General features: G+C 42.1%; 1 long non-coding RNA gene across 1 annotated transcript; it reads right to left on the bottom strand.

The window, feature by feature from the left end:
- Positions 1-1138: 1138 nt before the first annotated feature.
- LOC130358066 (uncharacterized) lies at positions 1139-3169 on the bottom strand. The gene is made up of 3 exons (XR_008889400.1): positions 3037-3169; positions 2779-2901; positions 1139-1277 (listed from the first exon to the last, which is right to left on the bottom strand). It is a non-coding gene; the product is annotated as an uncharacterized LOC130358066 (long non-coding RNA).
- Positions 3170-17997: the final 14828 nt, after the last annotated feature.

Below are 17997 nucleotides of genomic sequence, written 5' to 3'. Positions count from 1 at the left end.
TTCATGTTTGAAAAGGCCTCTGAAAAATGGAGGAAGCAATCTGGTTGCTATGGGCAACTCAGCAGCTTTTCCAGGAAAGTAAAGTTAAACCACAACACTGTAAAACTCTGTCCCACCCCAGAACTTGAACCCATGGTGGACTCCCATCCACTGTGCTGCCAAGACAGTCCTGCTTAGCTTCCTATTTTACATGCTGTGAGATCCCCATAGACCACAAAGGGCCTATTGGTTAGAATGAGCAAAAAGTCACAGAGTTAATGCACTAGTCAAAGTTCCCTATACCATTAAATAAGGGAGGACTCAATATTCGCGAATATGTGCATATATTTTCGCATATGCAAAAAAAACAAAAAATGAATATTCGTAATTACGAATATATAGTGCTATATTAGCAATATTCTCGAATTCGCGAATATGCAATATTCTCGAATTCGTGAATATGCAATATTCGCGAATAAAATTCGAATTGGGAATATTCGCGAGCAACACTAATATAGGACACTTTTGCTAGCATGGAGTACCAGTGATAAGGATAAGGTTAAGTTGTTTTCGTGTGCAGTGTTTCATTGGAATTTTCTAGTTTTATTAATTGTTGCTAATAATATCTTTGGATGTATCACATTATCTATATTTCTATGTTCTTGAATTGGACACAGTTGCACACAGCTTTGCAGTATTATTTTATGTTTAGAGCTATAAATAACATGAAACAAATATTGGTTGAGTCTTTTTCATTGTCCAAAGTAAGTCCACTAAATAAAGAGATACTTCACTTACATGTAATTGGACTCTTACTGGTCCAATAAAACTTAGTGAGAAAACCCATTGCTGATCCTCATACAGTATACAAACACTATAAATTAAGTCAACAGAGCAGGTAAATCGTGTCAGTTGTTAGACCATCTCTGCTCGGGTGAATAAACCGTGAGCCCCAAGCTCTCTCACAAATACATTTTTCTGTCTCTACTTCAAAGTGCTCTTAAAATGTTTACGTGAGACACTACAAATAACAATAAAAGCAACCAGTAAACAGCGGCTTGTTAATAGAAATTTATGAAGAAAGGAACATGCCTGAAGTCAGTAAAGTGCTTCTAACTGTTGGTAAAATGCAGTCTCTTCCCCAGCAGGATTACTGTGTCAGAAAGATGCATTGCAGGGCCTTCAGCTGTCTGCTGGGAATGTCATGGAGGATAAGCACCTTGCAAACTGCTCCACTTTTTATAATTAAGAGTTTTCTTTCTTAAAATGTGTTCAACATTGCAAAGCCCTTGGAAAATCTACAATAATGGCAAAACTGTAGTTGTAACGGCAGGTAAATGTATTTAAGTAATTCCGCTGATAAGACCTTGATGTTGGATGTAGACAATACTGTACACAAAATGATGATCTGACCTTGTAGCTTAAATTCAATGCTAATGAGCAGCGGCTGTGTCATGTCTCCATTTGTTATTCAGCTCCACACCTTCTAATATGTGTTTGTGCCAATGTAACATTAGGGACCATTCATAAAAAGGCACGGGAATGCATTTTTTCATGGTATTAAAATTTTTTAACATAAGGTTGAAGGGACCGTATAGAAACCTTTACTAGCCTGAATAAATACTCTCTCACTAGCATGTGGGTAAATAAGAAGTCAACTGAAAACATGTATGCTTAAAGGGGTACTCCACTGGAAATCAACTGATGACAGAAAGTTAAACAGATTTGTAAATTACTTCTATTAAAAAATCTTAATCCTTCTAGTACTGATAGGCTTATGTATGCTCCACAGGAAATTCTTTTCATTTTGAATTTCCTTTCTGTCTGACCACAATGCTCTCTGCTGACACCTCTGTCCATTTTAGGAACTGTCTGGAGCAGTAGAGGTTTGCTATGGGGATTTGCTCCTTCTCTGGACAGTTCCTGATATGAACAGAGGTGTCAGCAGAGAGCATTGTGGTCAGACAGAAAGGCAATTCAAAAATAAAAGAATTTCCTCGGGAGCAAGCAACAGCTGATAAGTACTGGAAGGATTAAGATTTTTTTTAATAGAAGTAATTTACAAATCTGTTAAAAGGGGTATTCCAGGATTTTTTTTTATTTGACTATGCTACAGGGGCTGTGAAGTTACTGTGGTTCATAATATGGTGTCTGTACCTGTGTGTGTGTGTGTTTTCTCAAAATTCTTCTGTGATTTTCACCCCAATATTTATTTTTATCAGCATACAAAATGACTGTTGTCTCAGATTTTTCCCAGGTTGCAATGTGGCCGAGACCTGACTCACTAGTCAGCTGATGACAAGGAGCATGTCTGCTTCAATGGGTGGAGCGATCGCTTGGTGGGAGAGAGATCAACTGCAACTAATGCAACAGCTGCAGGCACCCTGATTGAAAACCACAGGTCTTTAGAATGAATGCATCTCATTTATGTTCCAATGGATGGGGTTGCTGATGTGTGGGAGGGAAGAAAATTGAATTATTGGATTTGTAGTAAAAAAAAAGAAAAGTCAAACAGGAAATACCAGTTCACAAAAAGCTAGCTACAGTGTTAAGGTAATCTCCCAACATAGCCATTTAGCCCCAAGATAAGCGCAGATCCTTCCTAAGCATGTCCATTATTGCCTGCCAGGTACGTACTAAAATCACCTTATGGTGGATGACCCCTTTAACTTTCTGGCACCAGTTGATTTAAAAAAAAAAAAAATGTTTTCAAGCGGAGCACCCCTTTTAAAACTATGGTTGTCACTCTTCTATTATTTGCTAAGTGAGCCCAGGTGGCATTCAGTGTCAATATCATACATTTTGTTCACAATGGCAGATGTGTAAATGGAGTTAAGATTTCACTGGTTCTTCCAAAAGGTGGCATCAGAAAGCTGCTTTGCATATCCTTCTTCCCAGAGTTTCCAGTGGAGAATAAATGGCCTATGGTGATGTGAAAGAATAAGACAAAGACAAATCAAGAACTTTATGAGAGGGAAACAAAAAAGGACAAGGTGCGCCCCTAGGGCAATACATTTTAAAACGGTAGGCACCAGAAAAGGTAAGATGTAAGCTTACCAGAGAGTGTTGTGCTGAGGGCACAACACCTGTATCAGCCTGTAGATTCACTCAAAGATCATGAGGGTGACCGCTGCTCCGGATCCTTCCTGAGTGGCCGCAGGCACTCAGCAGAAAAAGCACAATGGGGGAGATTTATCAAAACCTGTGTAGAGGAAAAGTGGCCCAGTTGCCCATAGCAACCAATCAGATCGCTTCTTTCATTTTGCAGAGGCCTTGTTAAAAATGAAAGAAGCGATCTGATTGGTTGCTATGGGCAACTGGGCCACTTTTCCTCTGCACAGGTTTTGATAAATCTCCCCCAATATTGGCATATAGAAGCCGTAAAAATAAGGATTTAGTCCAAGCGCTGGTCCTCCCAAAGAGATGGTGTCAGGAGTCAAGGTATTAAGTAAGATTCTTTAATTCAACATAAAAGTTTCAAGTCCCATGCTGGACTCTTCATCAGGCATAACAAACATACAGCATAACAAACATAACAACAGGCATAACTTCACTTGCTGTATGTTTGTTATGCCTGATGAAGAGTCCAGCATGGGACTTGAAACTTTTATGTTGCATTAAAGAATTTTACTTAATACCTTGACTCCTGACACCATCTCTTTGGGAGGACCAGCGCTTGGACTAAATCCTTATTTTTATGGCTTCTATATGCCAATATTGTGAAATCAAGAACTTTATCCACCTTTAATGTGACCTATAATGTAAACAATTCAGTGGCAAAACAAACTGAAATCTCAAAGTGGGAAAAAAAGATAACATACCACAGAACAGACACTTGAAGGTTTTGTGTCCAAATTCTATGGCATTTGCAACTGTTCATAATTTCCTCCACCCTGACTAAAGCAGAAAAAAACCCAGCCCCAAAGCATGATGCTACTACCTCCATGCTTCACTGTGGGTATTATGTTCTTTAGGTGATGGTCAGTGTTATCTTTGTGCCAAACATATCGTTTGAAATTATGGCCAAAAAGTTCAACCTTGGTTTCAGCAGAACCAAACACATTTTTCCACTTGTTTTTGCTTTAGCCAGGCTTGGGTGTTTTTCTTTGTAAGAAAAGGATTCTGTCTTGCCACACTATGCCACAGTTCATTTATATGAAGTATATGGGAAATTGTTGTCTCCAGTGTGGTGTCCTTGACCGGGGTCTTCTTTTGCTACCATGAACACTGTTCAGAGGCTGTTGCCTCAAAGGTCCCCAGCTCAGTCTTAGGACTATTTCTGTAAATGTATTGCTATGTAAGTGTATTTTTTTAAATATATTTATATGTCTTCTGCATGCACTGAGCCAATTTAAGAGCAAGGGGTTAACTGGCTGTACCTAAAATACTTGTCTTCACTGTGTAAAGCTGGTAACATGTCTGATGTCCACCCTTCATCCATTTAAGGACTCAGGGCTGTCCTATCTCCACCCCAGTCCCCAGTAACAGGAGAGGGACCTAATGCACATGTTAGTGAGTTAAGATCTGGCCTTAGGTCAGGGAACATCATCCAACAGCAGCTCTCACACCTTCAGTGAGAGACTGCGTCCAACTGCAATATTTCAGGTCTTGGCAACAAGCTGCAATCTTTCTGGCATCTTCTGCTACAAGGGTAGAACAAACACAAGTAGATGATTTAGGGACAAGAGCAAAGCTGACCAGCCCTCTAGATTTGAGCATCCTCTGGGCTGGTCTGCCCAAAGAGACTGACTAACGTCTTGAGTCTCTCTTCTGGATGTCCTCAGATCAGTGATGTTTCAGAGTAACCTGACGAAATGTAGGTGAGGGAGGGAGACTTTGCAAAGTTTAACACAGAATATCCCCATGAAGACCCCTAAAGTATGATTTACTAATAGGCTAGCTGCTGAAACAGAAGTACAGCCAAGTCATTTCAGTCTTAAGTCAGTTAAGTCTAAAGTCAAGTCTCAAGTTGTAGTCTAAAGTCTCAAGTGTCTAATTTGAGTGCATTAAAATCCAGAACTGCCACAAGCCTTTGGGCTCAGCATGTACCTTTAGGGATAGAGAACCAATCTACTCAGGAGGACTAAAAGTCAAACAATTACCAAGTCTATATTTTTCACATTATTCAAGGACTGTGACAGAGACGTTCAACCATCTATCCCTACCTAACGTGTCTATAAAGTGTGATATTTCCAGTCTGTTTTATCATCACGGTTTTCTGTTATATTGGATCTGCAACATCAGTAAAGAACAAGCTCTTATCCATAAATCCTGGCTTTTGAGGTATATATTCTCTGGGCTTTAATACAGAAGGCTGCTTTATTAGAAGTAGTGGGTGGTGGGAACTGTCAGTTAACTACAGGGTTGTTACATATAAGCCATTGAACACTATTACTTTTGGTGTCACAAACCTGGCAACTTGCCAGACAATCTGTTTCACAGCATTTATGCCAGACCCCTACTCACCACACATGTAGCACACAGCCAGTACTTGCCAGAAATTCCTGCAGCTCCATTAATGTGGCAGTAGGCATCTTAGAAGCCTCCCTACCAGTTTTCTTCTTATATTTTCAACAATTTTGGAGGAAGTCTAGTTTGGCTCTTGCAAACCTTACTTGTGAAATACTGTATCTAGCCAAGGACACCAACTAATAAATTAACTTTGACTCTAACTTGCAATTCTTTTAGTTCGGTTTATTCAAACTGATGGAGTAGCCATGGGCACACTGGTTGCATGTATTCTGGCAAATCTGTATGTAGTCATGTTCGAGAAGGGGCATATTTTTTCTGAGATGAATCCATTCTTGAAGTTTGTTGCATGTTATTGTTGCTTTGTCAACCACATTTTTACGGTCTGGAAGGGCGCGGTCTTATTTTGGTGCTTTCATGTCTGCCCTAAACAGGAATAATCATATGAATGTAAGCTTTACTTCTAAGATAGGTCCAAGGGAAGTAGAATTTCTTGACATATTCGTAGTGGTAGAGGATGACGGCCCTATAACTAGGGGTTATAGAAAACCCACAGCTTGTAACTCACTTCTCCTATACAAAAACTATAACCCAGAGCACGTCAAATCTGACATCCCATAAGGAAAATGTTTGCGTTTGAGACACATCAACAGCATTGAGAATGATTATCAGATTCAAGCCTTAGAAATAAAAGAGCATTTATTGAAAAGAGGGTATCCAATGGCAGTTTTGGAGAAAGCAATGAAAAGAGCAAATAAACAAAATAGAAAATAATTATTAAAAGGTAAGAGACATCATAGGACAACTGGGGAAAGTAAATTTAAAGATATCAACATACAAATCCTGTTATTTTGTTTTGCAGGTCCCATCTCCCCCTCCCCTTCTTCTTCCATTGCCCTCCCTCCTTCATCTACTTCCTCTTTTCGTTTTTCTCTTTCTTTTCAGTACAACCCAATGGCTTAACAGATATAAAAAAATCAATCAGCGATAACTGGCTTTTAATTCAAAATGATGTAGACCTTATGGAGTATGCAAATATAAAACCATTAGTAGCCTTTAAAAAATGTAGAAATCTGAAAAATATTTTAAGCTTTCTACATTATTTCTTTCTACATTTAGCTCTGTACATGTTTCAGTCTGTGTTGCTATCAGTGAGGCTCTCTCCTTCAGCTGTCAGTCTGTGTGGCTTTCTGTGAGAATCTGTGGAGCTTTCACTTTCTGTGCAGCTGATAATAAAGCTCCGTGCAGAGAAACACTTCCTGAGTTCGGACTCCTGCCAGCCTGTATTAATTGTGGCAGGGAACAGAACAGAGCCACCTAGTGGCCATTTTTTATATTACATTTTAAACATGTTAATGTTGATAGTTTTAAAAGCATTTGAATGGGAAAGTGTCTGCTAATTACACAAGGAACACTTTATTAAAAGTTTTATTTGGTGACAGGTACTCTTTAAAATCAAATCTCGGAGGAATAAAGATAACTGAGCAATATATTATTACAGGAAGGACAGCTGACATTTTTCTTACCTCCTATATATTTTTTTTTATGTTGTTCTTCCTGTTTCTAAGAGAAGATGATCTGTCAGATTGCTACTTGTATTTTTAACTTTCTGACCTATGTTATGATTGTATCCGATCTACAGAAACCTTTTTATCCAGTATTTCAATTTGAGTTTGAAATCCTGCATCCAAAAGTACAGTTGTGCTCTGACCTAAAGTTTTGACCAGAGGGGTTATTATTAATGCATGTCTGACTGTGATTCCTCTTGAATCTAAATAGGAATTTCTGCTAGTCTCCTTAAAACATACCAGAAATAGGGGTAAAAGATTGATTAATTCAAAAAATACTGCTAAATTGTACGTGTTGCAACTAATGCATTAATATTTTATCATAAGTCTGCATTCATAATTGTAGTGTATAACTCTTTATACAGTGCAAAGTGGGATTCATCATAAGTCTGGCAGACTCTAGATTAGTTGACCTGCACACATAGAGATTAAAGGGGTATTCCAGGATTTTTTTTTATTTGACTATGCTACGGGGCTGTAAGGTCAGTGTAGTTCCTAATATAGTGTATATACCTGTGTGTGACAGTGGCCTCACAATTCTTATGTGATTTTCACCCCAATATTTATTTTTAACAGCATACAAAATGTCTGTTGTCTCAGATCTTTCCCAGGTTGAAGCCATCGCTTGAACTCAATTTGCAACTAATTGTATTTTTCCAACAGCTGTAGGCATCCTGATTTCAAACCACAGGTCTTTTGAATGGATGCAGCTCATTTATGTTTCAATGGGTGGGGTGGCTGATGTGTGGGAGGGCGGTAAATGGAATTATGGGATTTGTAGGCAAAGAAGGAAACTCAAACAAGAAATACCAGTTCACAAAAAGCTAGCCACAGTGTTCTGGTAATCTCACAACATAGCCATTTAGCCCCAAGACAAGCGGGGATCCTTCCTAAGCATGTCCATTACTGTCTGCCAGGTATGTACTAAAATCACCTTATGGTGGATAACCCCTTTAACCTCTTAAGGACCAATTCTGACCACTGTCACTTTAAGCATTAATAACTCTGGGATGCTTTTACTTTTCATTCTGATTCTGAGATTGTTTTTTCGTGACATATTCTACTTTATGTTAGTGGTAAATTTTTGTCGATACTTGTATCATTTCTTGGTGAAAAATTCCAAAATTTGATGAAAAAATTGAAAATTTAGCATTTTTTTTAACTTTGAAGCTATCTGCTTGTAAGGAAAATAAACATTCTAAATAAATAATATTTTGATTCACATATACAATATGTCTACTTTATGTATGCATCATAAAGTTGACATGTTTTTACTTTTGGAAAACATCAGAGGGCTTCAAAGTTCAGAAGCAATTTTCCAATTTTTCACAAAATTTTCAAAATCAGAACTTTTTAGGGGCCAGTTCAGTTTTTAAGTGGATTTGAAGGGCCTTCATATTAGAAATACCCCATAAATTACCCCATTATATAAACTGCACCCCTCAAAGTATTCAAAATGACATTCAGTAAGTGTGTTAATCATTTAGATGTTTCACAGCAAAGTGAAGGAGAAAATTCTAAATCTTAATTTTTTACACTCGCATGTTCTTGTAGACCCAGGTTTTGAAATTTTACAAGGGGTAAAAGTAGAAAAAGCCCCCCAAAATTTGTAACCCAATTTCTCTCGAGTATGGAAATACCTCATATGTGTATGTCAAGTGTTCGGCGGGCGCAGTAGAGGGCTCAGAAGGGAAGGAGCGATTTTGGAGAGTGAGTTTTTCTGAAATGGTTTTTGGGGGCATGTCGCATTTAGGAAGCCCCTATGGTGCCAGAACAGCAAAAAAAAAAACCACATGGCATACTATTTTGGAATCTACACCCCTCAAGGCACGTAACAAGGGGTCTGGTGAGCCTTAACACCCCACAGGTGTTAGACGACTTTTCGTTAAATTCGGATGTGTAAATGAAAAAAAAAAATTTCACTAAAGTGCAGGTTTTTTCCCCAAATTTACCATTTCTACAAAGGGTAAAGGGAGAAAAATCCCCCCCAAATTTGTAACGCAATTTCTCCCGAGTACGGAGATACCCCATATGTGGCCCTAAACTGTTGCCTTGAAATACGACAGGGCTCTGAATTGAGAGAGCTCCATGTGCATTTGAGGCCTGAATAAGGAATTTGCAATAGTGGTGGACCCGGTTACAAGGATGGGACTTGTCTCCACCAAAACCCTACAGCCGTGTCTCCCACAGGGTGCCTCCAGCTGTTGCAAGACTCCCAGCCTGCCAGGACAGTCTATGGCTGTCCGGCAACACTGGGAGTTGTGGTTTTTGCCACAGCTGGAGGCGCCGTTTAGGAAACACTGCCGTATGAGACGTTTTTCAGTTTTATTGGGGGGGGGGGGGGGGGGGGTTGGCGATGTGTAAGGGGGTATATGTGTAGTGTTTTACTTTTTATTATTTGTTAGTTTAGTGTAGTGTTTTTAGGGTACATTCACACAGGCAGGGGTTCACAGTAAGTTTCCTTGAAGGAAACCCACTGTGAACCGGCCCGTGTGAAAGTACCCTGTGGGGGGGGGGGCACCCCAAACCTTCAGCTGTGGCAAAATGACAACTCCCAGAATGCACTGACAGACCGTACATGCTGGGAGTTGTAGTTTTACAACAGCTGTAGGCAGACTGTAGAAAACAGACTCTAGCTCAGTGATTCCAACCCATGTGCCTCCAGCTGTTGCAAGACTACAACTCCCAGCGTGTACGGTCTGTCAGTGCACTCTGGGAGTTGTAGTTTTGTACAGCTGGAGGCACATGGGTTGGAATCACTGAGTTAGGAAACAGACTCTAGCTCAGTGTTTCACAACCAGTGTGCCTACAGCTGTTGCAAAACTACAATTCCCAGCATGCCCGTACAGTCAGGGATGCTGGGCATGTAGTTCTGTAATATCTGGCCCTTCAGATGTTGCAGAACTACAACTCCCAGCATGCCTGGACAGTCTGGGCATGCTAGGAGTTGTAGTTATGCAACAACTGGGGAGGAACAGTGGCCTCCAAACTGTAGCCCTCCAGATGTTGCAAAACTACAAGTCCAAGCATGCCCAGACTGTCCAGGCATGCTGGGAGTTGTAGTTCTGCAACATCTGAAGGGCCAGATATTGCAGAACTACACACCCAGCATCCCTGACTGTCTGGGCATGCTGGGAGTTGTAGTTTTGCAACATCTGGAGGGCTACAGTTTGGAGACTACCATATAGTGGTCTCCAAACTGTGCCACTTCAGATGTTGCAAAACTACAACTCCCAGCATGCCCAGACAGTCAGTGCATGCTGGGAGTTGTAGTTTTGCAACATCTGGAGGACCACAGTTTAGAGACCACTACACAGTGGTCTCCAAACTGTGACCCTCCAGATGTTGCAAAACTACAACTCCCAGCATGCCCAGACAGCCTTTGGCTGTGTGGGCATGCTGGGAGTTGTAGTTTTGCAGCTTTTAGAAGGCCACAGTGAAGATCACTTATCGTGATCTTCACTGCAGCCTTCTCAGCCGCACTTTCCGGCCGCCGCTCCTCCTGCTCGCGCCGCTTGTTCCTGCTGCCGCCGATGCCGCTGATGACGGTCCGGGTAAGCCGGGCCATGTCCCCCCACCTCGCCGCCCGTGTTCCCCCCGCTCTGTACCGACTTCCGATCGGTGGCCAGAGCGGGGGGAAATTAACTCTAACCCCCCGCCCCCCTCCTGCCATTGGTGGTCAGCCTGACCGACCAATGGCAGGGGATAGGAGGGGGTGGCAACACTGCCACCTCGCTCCTATGCTTAGGCTGGTCGGAGCTGTCTCTGACAGCTCCGATCAGTCTTATTTTCCGGGTGATCGGGTCACCAGTGACCCGATTTGCCCGGATCGCGGCAAATCGCAGGTCTGAATTGGCCTGCCATTTGCTGCAATCGCCGATATGGGGGGGGGGGTCTCAGGACCCCCCCTAGGCATTGCCACGGGATGCCTGCTGATAGATATCAGCAGGCATCCCGGTCCGATCACTGCCCGGCGAGCGGCAGTGATCGGAAATACGGAGGGCGTATGGATACGCCCTCCTTCCTTAAGTGACGGGACGCGAGGGCGTATGCATACGCCCTCCGTCCCCAAGTAGTTAATTACCAGGCCAATTTTATTCTTGCGTTTTCGTTTTTTTTTTCTCCTCGCCTTCTAAAATCCATAACTCCTTTATATTTCCATCTACAGACCCATATAAGGGTTTGCTTTTTGAGTGACCAATTGTACTTTGTAATGAAACCTCTCATTTTACCATAAAATGTACAGCGAACCCCAAAAAGTTTTTTTAGGGAGGAAATTTTAATGAAAACCACAATTTTGCACAGTTTTGGAGGGGTTTGTTTTCACACTATACACTTTATGGTAAAAATGACATGTGTTCTTTATTCTGTGGGTCAATACGATTAAAATGATATCCATGGCTAGATACTTTTATATTTTTGCACCACTAAAAAAAATCTAAAACTTTTTGTACAAAATCAATAATCTAAAATCGCCCTATTTTGACCACCTATAACATTTTCATTTTTCCATATATAGGGTGTTATGAGGGCTCATTTTTTGCACAGTCATCTGTACTTTTTATCGATACTACATTTGCATATATTAAACTTTTAAATAATTTTTAATACATTTTTTTGTAAAATGTGACAAAAAAAGCTGCATTTTTGGACTTTTTTATTTTTTACGTTTACGCCATTCACCGTACAGGATAATTAACATTATATTTTGATAGTTTGGACATTTATGCACGCAGCAATACCAAATATGTTTATAAAAAAAAATTTGGGGGGTAAAATGGGAAAAACTGACAATTTTTATTTTTATTGGGGGAGGGGATTTTTCACTTTTTTTTACTTTTTATTTTTACATTTTTCAACTTTTTTTTTTACACTTTTACACTTTTTTTTTACACCGTTCCGATGCTCGCGGTCATACACAGGACGTAAATGTACGTCCTGGTGCGCGAAGTCCCGCCAAACCAGGACGTACATTTATATCCGTGGTCGTTAAGGGGTTAAAGAAACATATTACCTAATAATATTTTACATACAGACTAAATTGTTGGTACCCTTACATTAAAGACAAAAAAGCCCACAATGTTCAGTCAAATAACTTGAAACAGACAAAAGTAATATCGTATATACCCGAGTATAAGCCGAGCTTTTCAGCACGATTTTTCGTGCTGAAAACACCCCCCTCGGCTTATACTCGAGTGAACTCTCCGCCCTCAGTGGTCTTCAACCTGCGGACCTCCAGATGTTTCAAAACTACAACTCCCAGCAAGCCCGGGCAGCCATCAGCTGTCCGGGCTTGCTTGGAGTTGTTGTTTTGAAACCTCTGGAGGTCCGCAGGTTGAAGACCCTTGCGGCCTTCGACATCATCCAGCCTCTCACCCCCTTTAGTCCTGTACTCACCTCCGCTCGGCGGGACGTTAGGGTGCGCTTGTCCGGTGCTGCAGGATTGTCCGGTGGGGAGGTCGTCCGGTGGGATAGTGGTTCCAAGCTGCCATCTTCACCGGGGGGCCTCTTCTCTGCGCTTCGGGCCTGGCCCTGGAATAGTCACGTTGCCTTGACGACGACGCAGAGGTATGTTCATTACCAACGTCCCTCTGCGTCGTCGTCAAGGCAACGCCTCTATTCCGGGCCCGAAGCGCGGAGAAGAGGCCCCCCGGTGAAGATGGCAGCCCGGAACCACTATCCCACTGGACGACCTCCCCACCGGACAGTCCTGCAGCACCGGACCAGCGCACCCTAACGTCCTGCCGAGCGGAAGTGAGTACAGAACTAAAGGGGGTGAGAGGGGGCTGGATGATGTCAAAGGCCGCAGTGGTCTTCAACCTGCGGACCTCCAGAGGTTTCAAAACTACAACTCCCAGCAAGCCCGGGCAGCCATCGGCTGTCCGGGCTTGCTGAGAGTTGTAGTTTTGAAACCTCTGGAGGTCCGCAGATTGAAGACCACTGTATCAGACATTGACAAGCGGTGATGATGAAGGGGGGGGGGGGGGGCGGATGACATGTGGTGATGATGAAGGGGGGGTGTGGAATGATGACGAAGGGGGGGGGTGGGATTATGACAAGGGGATGATGAAGGGGCGGTGTGGGATGATGAAAAGGGGATGATGAAGGGGGTGGGGATGATGACAAGGAGATGATGAAGGGGGGAGGGGATGATGACAAGGGGATGATGAAGGGGGGGGTGTGGGATGATGACAAGGATGATGAAGGGGGGGTGTGGGATGATGACAAGGATGATGAAGGGGGGGTGTGGGATGATGACAAAGATGATGAAGGGGGGGTGTGGGATGATGACAATGGGATGATGAAGTTGGGGTGTGGGATGATGACAAGGGGATGATGAAGGGAGGATGATGACGAGGGTGATGATGACAGGTGGTGATGATGATGAGGGTGTTAATGACGGGGGTCTGGATGATGACAGGGGGGATGATGTATTTCCCACCCTAGACTTATACTCGTGTCACTAACTTTTCCTGGGATTTTGGGGTAAAATTAGGGGCCTCGGCTTATATTCGGGTCGGCTTATACTCGAGTATATACGGTAATAAATAAACTTTTATTGAAAATGAACTAATGAAAAGTAATGTAATGGTAAAAGTAAGTGGCCAGGGCAATGATGGTTCCCATAGGAAAAAATTGAAACAATTTGACAATTGGGTCATGTTATACTAAGGTGTGTCCTGCAATGAGTGTCACAGGTATCTCCAAGCTTGTAATCAGCCAGTCGTCTATTTAGGTGGTGAAAGTAGTCACTGTGATTTTTAGTATCATGGTGGGGACAACACTGAACATTGATCACTGAAAGCCAAGGAGAGTTATCTCAGGAGATAATATCCAAAGACATTAGAAGTGAACTCCATGGTCAGGATATATCCGTGTCAGATTGCACCATCCATCACTGTTTGAGCCAAAGTGGACTTAACCCCTTAAGGACTGTTTTGGCCTTAGAGGGGTACTCCCCTGGAAAACAGTTTTTTTAAATCAACTGGTGCCAGAAAGTTAAACAGATTTGTAAATTGCTTCTATTTAAAAATCTGAACCATTCCAGTGCTTATCAGCTGCTATATGCTCAACAGGAAGTTCTTTTTTTTTTTTTTTCCTTTCTGTCTGACCACAGTGCTCTCTGCTGACATGTCTGTCTATTTTAGGAAATGTCTGGAGCAGGATAGGTTTGCTATGGAGATTTGCTCCTACTCTGGACAGTTCCTAAAATGGACAAAGGTGTCAGCAGAGAGCACTGTGGTCAGACAGAAAGGAAATTCAAAAAGAAAATTACTTTCTGATAAGCATACAGCAGCTGATAAGTACTGGAAGGGTTAGGATTTTTTAATAGAAGTAATTTACAAATCTGCTTAACTTCATGGCACCAGTTGATTTAAAAAAAATATTTTCCAGTGGAGTACCCCTTTAATAACCCAGCCACGTTTTTTTCCTCCTCCCCTTCAAAAAAATCATAGAAAAAACACAAACAAAAATTGGAGAGCAGGCAAGATCTACTTTAAAGTGCATACAGTGTCATTGAGCATACTTCTTCACACTTACTTCACTGAGAGGGGTCTATCCTGTAAGCCTTTAAATAACCACTCTGGACTCCTTTTCTCACCACGCTTAACTGGGCGAGCATGCCTCACTTTGGAAGCAGCCGGAATCCACACACTTCTTTTTCATATACAAGGTAAGCAATGTATTAATCATAAAGCATCCGATAAAAGTACAGTAACCCCCCGACATGCGATGGCCCCGACATATGATAAAATCGGCATACGATGGCCTCTCAGAGGCCATTGCATGTTCATGTCAGCATTGACATATGATGCTTTTATATGTCGGGGCCATCGCATTAACTGCCATCCGACAGCGCAAAATGCTTAAGTTGCTGTCGGATAGCAGTTTAAGCATCACGGACAGGTTAGCTTACCTATCCCCGCTGCTCCGGGTCCACTTTGCGATCCTCCGACGTCTTCTGTATCTTCTCCAGGGTCCGGGCCTCGCATTCCGGCGTTGTTATTACATCACTACGCATGCCATGCCGGCGCAGCAGCGTAATAACGTCACCAGAAAGCGAGGCCCGGACCCTGCAGAAGATGCGGAAGAAGCCAAAGGATCCCGAAGAAGACGCCGGAGCAGCGGGACAGCATCGGGAGCCCCTGGGACAGCATCGGCAGCGGTGAGGACGCGGTCCGGAGCGGCGGGGACAGGTGAGTATAACTTCCTATACTTTACATTGCACGGATCCCTCAACATACGATGGATTCGACAAACGATGGGTCGTTTGGAATTGATTACCATCGCATGTTGAGGGACCACTGTACTAGTACATAGAGATCTGACGCGTTGTGGGGATTATTCTCCTTCCTCAGGGATACCTGTAAAAGAACCACTCACCAAGTGTAAGGTTGTTTCTTTATTTTTACAGTCAGAGGTGCTTGTGTGGTGAGAATTTCTTGGGACCGCTCCCAAATGATTTTTTCTGTATTTTTATACTATAGTTCTAAAAATCATAACACTTTAAATTTTGCGCCTACAGACCCATATATAGGGCTTGTTTTTTGTGTTACCAAATATGCTTTGTAATGACATCACTTATTTTATAACACGATCTGTGATGAAACAAAAAAAACTTACAGTATTTGTGGGGGAAAAAAAAAAACTATTTTGTACATTTTGGGGGTTCCGTTTCTATGCAGTACAATTTTCTGGAAAAAGGACACCTTATCTTTATTTTGAAGGTCCATACAATTACAAGAATACCAAATTTATGTAAGTTTTATTTTATTTTAGCACTTAAAAAATTATGACTACATGCACCAAAATGAGTATTAGTTTAAAATTGTCATCTACTGACCCCTATACCTTTTTTTATTTTTCCGCATACGGGGTTATATGAGGGCTCATGTTTTTGCACCGTGATTTGTGGTATTTATTGGTGCCATTTTTTGTTTTGCTATGACTTTGTGATTGCTTTAAAAAAAATTTATGGTATATGAAGTGACCAAAAATGCACAATTTTGGACTTTTTTTTTTACATGTACGTCATCGACTGTGAGGTTTAGCTAACCTTATATTATAATAGTTCGGAAATGTACGCACACGGCGATACCACATGTGTCTATGTTTATTTATATTACATTATTTTGTTTACAAAATAAGTGAACTTGGGGTGATTCAAACTTTTATTAGGGAAAAGGCTTATTCACATTTATTAACTTTTTTTTTTAAATACTTTTTCCTTTTTTTTTTGTCCCCATAGGGGCTATATCATGCAATCTTTAGATTGCATATACTGTTAAATGGTGGCTGGGAGCTTCAGAGCACCAATGGGATGGCAAGGAGGCAGGTAAGGCCCCCCCTGTCATCCTCTCATCTGATCGGGACATCGTGGTTTCACCGCGATGGTCATGATCAGCTCTGCTGAACTAACTAGTACGTTAAGGGTTAATGCTAGGCATCGGCTATGTCTGGCATTAACCCTGGGTCCTGGTTGCTGATAGCAGTTGGGACCCACTTGGTTTTAAGCGTTCTCGGCTCATAAGGACGCAGGGAGTACCTGTACACCCTCATCCCAGTAACGGGACCAGGGCGTACAGGAACTCCATCTGTCCTTAAGTACCAGGACGCAAGGATGTTCCCATACGTCCTGCTTCCTTAATGGGTTAATGGAAGATGACCGAGGCAGACAAAAGTAAATCATAAAAACGTGAGATTGATATTTGCCAAAATCATATTGACAAGCCATAAAACTTCTGGGACAATGTCCTTTGGACAGATGAAACATAACAGAAGCTTTATGGCAATGGTCACATCAACTCTATGTTTGCAGACACAAAAAAAGGGCACACAAAGAAAAGAACACTGCTCCTACTGTGAAGCAGAAAGAAGGCCCTGTTATGTTTTCTGGCTGCTTTGTTGCATCTGCCACAGGGTACAATGAAATCTCAAGTCTATCAAGGCCTTTTGGACAAAAGGTGCTGCCCAGTGTCAGGAAGCTTTGTCTCAGTCACAGGTCATTGGTCCAATGACCTGTGACTGTTCAATGGTGGCTGGGAGCTTCAGAGCACCGATCGGATGGTGAGGAGGCCCCCCTGTCATCCTCTCAGCTGATCGGGACATCGTTGTTTCACCGCGATGGTCACAATCAGCTCTGCTGAGCTAACTAGTATGTTAAGCGTAAATGCTAGGCATCGGCCCAATCAGCTATGTCTGGCACTAACCCTAGGTCCTGGCTGCTGATAGCAGTTGGGACCCACCTGGTTTTAAGCATGCTCAGCTAATTAAGGACGCAGGGAGTACCTGTATTGTTGCATCTGCCACAGGGTACAATGAAATCTCAAGACTATCAAGGCCTTTTGGACAGTGTCAGGAAGCTTGGTCTCAGTCACAGGTCATTGGTCCTCCAAAAGGATACTGACCCAATGTTACATTGGGCAGGAATAAGTGCATCCTTTAACTCGCCTGAATCACTGCCTTTTGGGGTATCCACCTCTTTATTAGTATGGCCACAACCACAGTGTCGGTCCTTATCATAATAAAGTGCAGGGTATAGCAATGTCAAAGTAATAAAGCAACAATGTACAAAAGTCTGGGATCAGGTTAGGACACAATAGATTAACGACAAACTGAATAGCAAACAGGACAAACACAGGAAGGTCAAACTAAACATACAAGCAATGCCAAACAAGCCAGGATTGTAAAAGAGATAGCGGCACAGTACAGAAACAGTAAGCAAAAGAGTAGTAAGAGAACAAGCCAAGAATAGATGCAGGTAAATCAGGAGTTCACAAATCACAAAGCCAGTAACAAGAAATTTCAGACAAGGAACACTGAAGAGAATGGAGTATAAATACTCACCTTATAGAGGCATAGATGCTGGGACCAAGTGCTATTGGATCAAGCTCCCCACCCTCTGATAGGTCAGGCACCCAAAACAGATGCCGGAATTCACACTTCCTGTATTTGGTCTCCCACACTTCCTGTATTTGGT

The sequence above is a fragment of the Hyla sarda genome, chromosome 1, assembly GCF_029499605.1.
Source record: "Hyla sarda isolate aHylSar1 chromosome 1, aHylSar1.hap1, whole genome shotgun sequence".
In the NCBI taxonomy this organism is placed as follows: domain Eukaryota; kingdom Metazoa; phylum Chordata; class Amphibia; order Anura; family Hylidae; genus Hyla; species Hyla sarda.
Note: the sequence above shows the minus strand (reverse complement) of the source record. Positions and strands in the feature narration are given on the sequence as shown.